General features: G+C 33.8%; 1 long non-coding RNA gene across 1 annotated transcript; it reads left to right on the forward strand.

The window, feature by feature from the left end:
• Positions 1-3,899: 3,899 nt before the first annotated feature.
• LOC149987713 (uncharacterized) lies at positions 3,900-8,591 on the forward strand. Its single transcript, XR_016506585.1, has 4 exons — positions 3,900-4,946; positions 5,325-5,406; positions 6,039-7,529; positions 7,732-8,591. It is a non-coding gene; the product is annotated as an uncharacterized LOC149987713 (long non-coding RNA).
• The last annotated feature ends 458 nt before the right edge of the window (positions 8,592-9,049 follow it).

A 9,049-nucleotide genomic window follows, 5' to 3' on the forward strand; every position in this document is an offset into this window, starting at 1 on the left:
TCAACATTCATCTAATATGGTGCTATTACTAATCAAAAAAAAATCTCAATACCAAAACCTAAGCATTCTTAATACGTTTCTTTAAAAAAATATAATAATTAGTAATATTTGGCTTTTCTATCAATTATTCATGAATATCTTGTAATTTCTATCTTAAAAATATTATCTTTTTATTGGCCTTTAATTTATATTTATTATACTATAATTAATAATTATTATCTTTTTTATCAATTATTCATGAATAACTTGTAATTTCTATTTTGAAAGTATTGTCTTTTAATTCGCCTTCAATCCATATTTACTATATTATAGTTTTTTTGATTGATTGATAACATTCTATGGTTGCCAACTTGTTGCAATACATCATAATATTGTATTATGTAAAGTCTTGCTTAAAAATCTATCAGGCACCTAATTGTGGAAGGTAAAAGAAAATTGCAACAAGTCTTAACAACTTTAATAAAATCATATATAAATTGCAATTGAAGCTTAACAAACATTCACCAAGTTCAATTAAATTTTCAAATAAATAATAAAAAAATCTAAATAAAATCTAAATAAATCCTAATAGAATCTTAAACAAATTCTAAACAAATTCTAGACAAATTCTAGACAAATCCTAATCAAATCTTAAACAAATCCTGTAGAAAATTAAAATCTCTATAATTAAGAATGAAATTATTGATTTCAACTCAAATTTTGTATAACTCTCAAAAACTAAGTTGGCAATAATTACAAATATTTTTAAGAAGATTAAAATTATTTAATAGAAGATAAATCCTAAATTCCACTTAAGTATTGGTCGGCCTCTTCCAATCTTGATGCCAATCTCTCCAAGCCAAATTTATTTATTTCATAGTAAAATACTTTTCAAAATTTACATATTTGTTTAAAATCAAGTCTACTATCCATACATTCAAATTTCACCTCAATTCAATTAAAAAATTTCTAAAGATCTTAAAAACCCTCATTGAGCTTCAAAATCCTATTTTTGAGACTCCAACCTATTTAAACTTTAGAAACCTTTAATCTAACTATTTGATCAAATTCAAACTTACAATACATAATAAAAAAAAATTCTAGATCAACTATCAAACTTACAAAAAAAAATCAAATATAAATTCTTTTTTTATTTCATAAAATTAGATTCATTGAAACAATCTTGACTTTGCAAAGCTCTTACAAAATTATTACAAATTCAAATTATCCAAAACTAATGCTAAAAATAATTCTATAAATTCTTCTCTCAAATTTCATTCTTTAATTTGCAAAAAGAACCTTGGAGTCACTGTAGGTGTATGATTTTGTACCTTGGGATCTAATTTTGATCTTAGTTAGAAATTGGTCCTTTCTAAGTATCAATTTTGATTTTCTTGACATAATTTATGTTAAAATCAACTCCTAACTTCCTTGTACATATATCTATATTCATTATTTTTTTAATTTATCTTATTTTGCCTTATTTATGGTCCTATAAAGTAAATAAAAGCTCACTTTGCAAAAAGGCAGCATTTACATTTTTAATTTTACTACCTTTTGACTATTATCTATATTTCTAAGATAATTTTCTATAATATTTTGAAATAAGATCTTTTACAATATAATATTTCTTCACTTTTTCATCTATTAATTGCATTATAATATAATATTTACTTCCTTTGAACATGTACATCGTTTGGTATGTCCCAAATAATCCAAATCTTATTTTATTCATATTATGTTTTCTGTATCTTCATCCAAATCTTCTTTATCATTTTTGTTATCTAAGTCCAAATTGTCTTCTTATCTTAAAGGATTTATATTTTCAACAAGATCTTGTATACTTATTTTTATATATCTTCATTTAAATATCTTCACTTGCTTCTCTACAACTTGTATTTTTAACCTTGTTCCATGTAGCTCTTCTAATGAATAAATTGCACTATTATGAATAGGTGTTATCACATATGGTCCAAATCATTGTTTAAAAAACTTCTTTAAAGTATTATGTTGATTGTCCAAGCTACTAACATAGATCAAAATCCAATCACCATCTTGAATTTCTTTAAATCTCAATTGATATTGCTTATCAAATCATAACCTTACTTTTTAAAACTTTTCTAATACTATTTATACATCTTTTAATCTTTATTAAAGTTGTTGAATTTTAACAGCTAAAAGTTTTTTTTTTTTGCCAATTCATCTTTTTATAGTAGCACACTCCAAGTAAATACTTTCTCTTCAATTGGCATAATAGGTTTTTAATTTGTCATGAACTCAATAGGCATATATCTCGTTACTAAACTATGAGCTGTTTGATCAACCTACAATGCAAATTGTAAAAGTTGAGGCCATTCTCTAATCTTTGCAAGATGAATAATGATGTTTACTTTTTTACATTTCTTTCAAGATTATAAGCAATAGTTAATAATAACTTAATTCCACATCTTTCCAAGAATTCATAAGTTTTTTGTACATTTAATTTACCATAATCTGTAGTAATTTTTTTTATACATCCATAGCAACAAATAACATCTTCAAGTAAAAATCTATAAATTTCTTTTATAGACCTTATTCTCAATATTCTACCTTCTACTTGGTTTGATAAATTTTCACAATCTAAGACCAAATATCTTATTTGCTATAATACAATTAGCATAATAATCAAATCAATAATCCATTTAAAATAAATAGTCAAAGGATATGTTAGATGTAAGCCATCTGAATATCATATACTAGAATACACTTAATAACTTTAACATGATTCTACAAATAAAAGCATATCTCAATACATATTTTTCTACCAATATTGTTCATTAAATTTAGCAAAAGTAGTCCAAATTTTCTTATGTCTTGTCTATAAACTATCATGAAATTCTTTTAATAATTTTTGTTGCTCTTTCTTATCGTCTATCACTTATTGTAGCATTCCAATTCCTTTTTTTTTGGTCTCTTTCATAAGAATTCTTTTCAAAGCAAAAATCTACATGTTTTTTTTTTATTATTTTTTAAAAAATTTTCATAGATCAATTTTTTTATTTAGTCAAGGTACTCAAATAATAATCAATATTTAATAATTTTCTTTTGTAAAGCTTTTCAAAAAATAACTTATCTTCCTTGCCAAGATTTGATACTGAATAGAATTTTGATCCTATATGATCAATGTCTTCAATCATGTCATCTTTTCTTTCATATCTTACTTAAGATAACATGTCTATGACTAAGTTATCCATTCCAACAATATGCTTAAATTTTGAATTTAATAATTTAATATAACCAATCCATCTTAGCATTGCAATATGTGGTGTTAAACAATTAGTAATCATTCCAAGTAATGGCATGCAATCTATTTCAATTACTATCACTACATCAATCAAATAAACTTTTCCAGCTTTTATAACTAAAATAACCTCTCATAGTTCTCTTTTGCATTGCAAATATGCACATTGACAAGTACTTAAAACTTTAGCTCTAAATCAAACTGTAAATCTCTTACCACTTAAATCATCTTGATCTACAACTTACCCAATAGCAATAGGACTAGTATCTATAGTAAGTATTACTTGTCTATTACACTCATAATCAATTCTTTTAAAATTGGAGGTGTCAATAATAACACCTTTAGTTTTTCTATTGTTTCAATATGCTTTCTTTCTCATTTAAATTGACAATTCTTACGTAACAATCTATTGTATGAATTAATGGATATGTTACCTTGGATACTACTTGATTGCTAGTTGAAAATTTGGCGCAAGTTCCAATACAGTGGTCATGGAAAATAACGTCAAGGCAAATAATTAAATCCTAAACCTAATGAGACATTCATTCAGCATTATTTATGCAGTGTAAGGATGCCTCAAATCAGCGATTACTAGGGTCTCCAAGAATAGCTTGCAACAGATGGTAGCAAGATCCTTTGGTGGGTACAGAGAAATGAGTTGGGAGAACCATATGAGTTAGCCACGATTAAGGAAGCTCTTCAGAAGCAGTGTCTTGTGCAGAATTTCCTTGAGAAGGAAGAGAGTCTTTGGTGTAGGAGCTACTGGAACTACTGCATTAGGCGCTTGTCGAGCTTTGGAAAGCACGGTGAGATGTCCACTGGTGGTTGATAAGATGACAGCCCTGTGTGAGGGAGTTGTGCACTTGAGGACCGTGTCAGATCATCTCTAACCAAGTGACGAGATGGCTTCCGCTCTTCAATGCGGTTCGGATTCCTTCCTCTTGTGTCGGAGCTTTTCGGTGATTTGTTCACTGTTGTGTCTGATTTCAGATATTGTGTTCTCTACCGTGTACTCTTCGATCAGTTGATCGCCAGATGCCTGTGCATGTATTTCCCGTAACCGCCGTGGAACTGGTGCATCAAAAGTGGTGAAAAATAGTGAGCATAGGAATGGGTGATGAGAAGGACAGCGAGGTGTGGCACATGCTGACCAGTATTTCGATTGACCTGAGCTTGAGCAATTTCCAATTACGACTCTCAGAGCAAAGAAATCGGCAGCCGGAGGTCAAGGCTTCGAGGAGGCTGAAGAAAATGTAGAGAATCGCCTTCCATTCGAGTATTTAGACGTTCTTTGCTTGTGATGCAATCTCCCTATTTTCAAATCCTATACAATCGAGCAGGGTTTGGCAAAACAAGGAGCAACGTTGGACATGTATTCCGGATATATTGGCTGCATACATAACCACGCAGTTCGAAACACGGGATTGATCACTATGAATCAATTCAGGCTGAAGACATGGCCCCCATCACGGAGAAACTCGCTGTTGTCTCTGGACAGAAACAGGGCATTTCAATGCATTCAGTGACAAATACTGATTACAAAAAGATTGGTTGCAACTTGTAATCTGGTGCCTCCTTCTTGTCAGGTCAATAGGAAGATGCTCCGCAGAAGAGATAATCGCAATCAGATCTTACACAGACATAATTTCAGTGGTGGTGTGCGTATAAACGTGCGAAGCCTCAATCGGTACCCTAACACAGTAATTTGCTGCGTTCCAGACTGGTGAACCTTAAACAACAAACGCCAGTTCCTTCTAAAGCATCTGTAAACATAAGAGGAACAAGCCCCTCTCTTCACTTCCCCTCCTCCCGCTTACCATTTTGATGCTTAGTTGCCATTCTGATCAAAATCTGGTTCAGCCATGTGCTGTCATTAAAGAGCAGGTCTACCCAATATCTGCGTCGTCAAACACCCTCGTTTTCCTGCCACATGGTCTGCAGTGCATTGCCCACGAGACAGATGCCTAGTTGTGTACTAGACAATGATAACTGCGAAACTTGCCAGCACTAAACAATTGTCACCATCCACCCATCACGATTCATGCAAGTATTGTGGTTTTAACAGGAAACATAAATTGCTCCCGCTTTTAGGAGATTGAAGATCATCACACGAATCATGACGGATTAAGATTCTAATAATCTTCCGGGTAAGTTCTATTTGCATAAGCTGAGTCATTATAGCTGCTTCCTCAATTTGGTCTGAAGCGAATCGCTGACAAGTTTTCTGGGGGAATGAATGTGCAAAGAAGGAATATGTATATAGCTAGGGGAGGGTGACCCGGAATGAAATTAGATCACGTAATTCCACGGCATTCACCAAATAAGCTAATAATTGGTCATAAAGTTGATTCGAAATCCGGCAATGCAATGTTTCTGCCTCAGTAGCTGGCCACAGGGGAACTTCGAATTTGTGACGTCCTTCAACTGACGTCCTTCAACTGACACACCACAGATGATGCAACTGTTGAGTATAAACCCTAAGTCCTTTTCCTTCCGATCATAGCAGCTGGTGCCGCTCCCATCATGGACTGGCAACACATCAATCTTGGAAATCCATGCTACTGTATTCTGAAATAGTCGGTTCCTGCAACTCATAGCTGTGTGCAGGAGGCGCGATCATCCCTCATGAGGTCTTCGGCAGCCACCCCACCCATTCATCCCCACGAAATGTTGAAAGCACAAAACCCATGTCCTGTCCCGCATCTTTTAATGGTCTCACTCTGGAGTGTTTAATAGAACTGACTGAACTCTCAAACATGTGCTCCATTGTCGTTTACAGAGTTCATGAAGACATCAAGATCATTCAAGGTTCAAAGACAAGCTCATTACACCATCGCCTGTAGAATTTAATATATTCCGCTTCTCATTCATGAGCATCCAACCGGGCATAAAAGCATGCCGAGCTTCAGCAGGATAATAATCCGTGGCTGCAGGGATTCGGTGCAAACTTTGGAGGTGAAGCCTCCAGACAATCTCTGACAGAATTGCATGGTGACGGTACCCTTTGTCTGGGCTGAAGCTGCTGTGGATCCATAATGAGCATCTGATGGACTAGATGGCGACGATTTTACCCGAAGTTGATCGTTTCATTCCAATGAGATGCGTAAACATTAAACGATCTTGATTCAGGGGAGGGTAATTGAAGGGTTTTGGGGCTCTGGTCTCACGTACAGTTCATGTTTCTTGCTGGTGTCTGACTAGCCTCATGGCCAAGTAGCTTTCGCAGTGCATAGAGACAAAAGGGTACAGCACCGGCCGTGGGTTGGCGTACGTGAGCATCTAGCAGCTTGCAAAGTGTTGGAAAAATCTCAGAGGATTCTTCGATATCAGTGACCCACTCATTCTCATGTTGCAGTATCCCATGGCTTTGTTTCTGCAACGATTCCATGGATAGCTTACAACAAAAAGAACTCTATCTGTCCAAGAGATTCCAATGAAGCTACCTTCTAGGGAAATGATTTACAATCCCTAATTGCTTCAGGAGCATGCTTAAAGCTTCAAATGGCACTCCAAGGACACTGCGTTTTTGGAGAAAGCAAATTTCAGTTGCCTCCGAAAATATAATCCACGTCTGTTTATTGATGAGAGGTTGTAGACTGCACGAGTTCTAGGACCCGAAACCCAGGCTTTTCCAGAGTAAATGATTCTAGCCCAATGATCTGAATTGCACCAGGCAGCGAGAGCGACGCAAAGTGATCATCCACTAACATCATAAATTATCGACTTGACAGGGATTACGTTGTGCAGTTTGCTCAACGGGTCAATTCAATCTTAGCCTCGAACCGGGCAGTTGCGGGCACCCAACGCATTGAATCTGCTAAGTAGGTGCTCATCAGCCTGTCCCTTTCTCGAAACGTCGCTTCTTCATCTCTCGAAAGGATTAACGAACTTAAAAAGCGAACTGAGACAAACTCATGTGTGAGCAACAAAGGGTCGCGAGATTGTCAGACGAAGTTCCGATCACATGGACACGAAAACTGCCAGCACCTTAAAATCAGTTACGTACATTCACAATCAGTCGACGCTGGTACCATAAACTTGACTTTACCAGAATGATCATACTTTCTTGGATTGTCATGTACTACTTTGAATCTAACAACATGGAGGCCTAGAATCAGGGAAGCTGAGTGCTACGAAGAGAGCGCCACTTGAGCTTGACTATTGATCAAATTCCTTCAAAAAAAGAAAATGATAAACTTACAAAACCAATACTGCAAGGCATCACAGGACAATGTGTGCACTGCGCAGCACTGTAATCGCAAACCTGGAGGTATAACTTATAAACTTGAGAGATATCACATTGTCTTGTCACGATTGCGCCATCAATGAACACGAGATTAAGCTTGATTGGTACGAAGAAAGCAATAGAATTGGGAGATGACAATTCGAACTGGATCATTACGCAATGAGGATTACATCTTCCCATGCAGTAATTCATTAACAGTGTCGCTAACCCACACGATCTCGAACAGGTACTCTATCACTGCAGCATTCGGCAGTTTTTTTGCCATTGTTTCTCTATTTCATGAGAGACAGGCTCTGCGGCGTTTGCGAAAGCTCAATTGCAAATGCCGAAAACAGCATCGGTCTTAAACCCACTTCGAAAGCTCACTCGTCGAGAGGAGAGAATTAGGGTTTCTGAGTAATATTTGCTTTGAGAATCAAGCCCTGAACCCTAAAAGATTGCTAGATGGGAAAACCATAATGATCTACTTGTGGGTTAAAGTTTAAACTTTGAAATTTTGTCAAGTCTTATGGAGATAAAAATAAAGATTAAGGAGATAACCAAATCTTTTTAATAGGCAAGTGCCTGCATGTACTTCTAGTGAAGTTATTATACTTTTGAATTTGAGATTAATAGTACATAAGGTATATTCATAGTAGAAATTTTGTAAAGATGTTGTAAGAAAAATAAAAATAGATAAATAATAATTATAAATATCATATGTGTATCTAATATGGAAGTTGATTTATTATACACATATCTATATAAGTATAAGTGGCAAAGCAATTCACAACATGGCATTCTTGCATTATGTTGCAAGTGAAGGAAAAAGTCTTTTTTGAAAAACTTGTTTACAATATTTGCTGGTTTTTTATAATATTGTTGGATTGCATTGTAATTACAAGTATAAGACATATGTTTTGGCTTTCAAGAATATTTTAAAAATGTAATCTTGAAAAGAACAAATTATGTGAAAAATATATATATTAACATTTTATTGTGAGTAAGTTTTTTGTGGTAATTTAAATTTAGTGTCCAATTATATTGTGAGATTTTGTTGCATTGCATATTTTTATGAAATTTGAAACATACACAAAATTTAAAATTTAAAAATAAAAATAAAAATAAAAAACAACTTATTTAAATTTATCATTTTTATTTGTTTCTAAAACTAGATCTAGTCTAAAACTTTCTTAAAAACCAAACTTAAGTAAATGTGAGCATCATCATTGTTGTCTGCTATTATGATTACTCAAAGGCGGCATTTATAACAAGCATAACTTTGCATTAGACCAATCATTGATTATTACATTTTGTAAGTATAATAGGTTTTATAAGATTGGGATTGACAACTCAACATGGAGAAAATATTACTATCAATCATAGGTAGTACTTTAAAATTTAGTGCAATGGCATTTGTTAATAAATCCACATTTGCATCATTTTCTTTAGAATGTTGTTAATGCCACTACAAGTTGCTCTCAACTTATGTTCCACACCATAATACACTTTATGTAACATAGCTAATATACACCAAAATGGATAAAGTAAACATTCTTTATGGA

This window comes from Physcomitrium patens, chromosome 15 (genome assembly GCF_059467195.1).
Source record: "Physcomitrium patens ecotype Gransden chromosome 15, ASM5946719v1, whole genome shotgun sequence".
NCBI lineage: Eukaryota > Viridiplantae > Streptophyta > Bryopsida > Funariales > Funariaceae > Physcomitrium > Physcomitrium patens.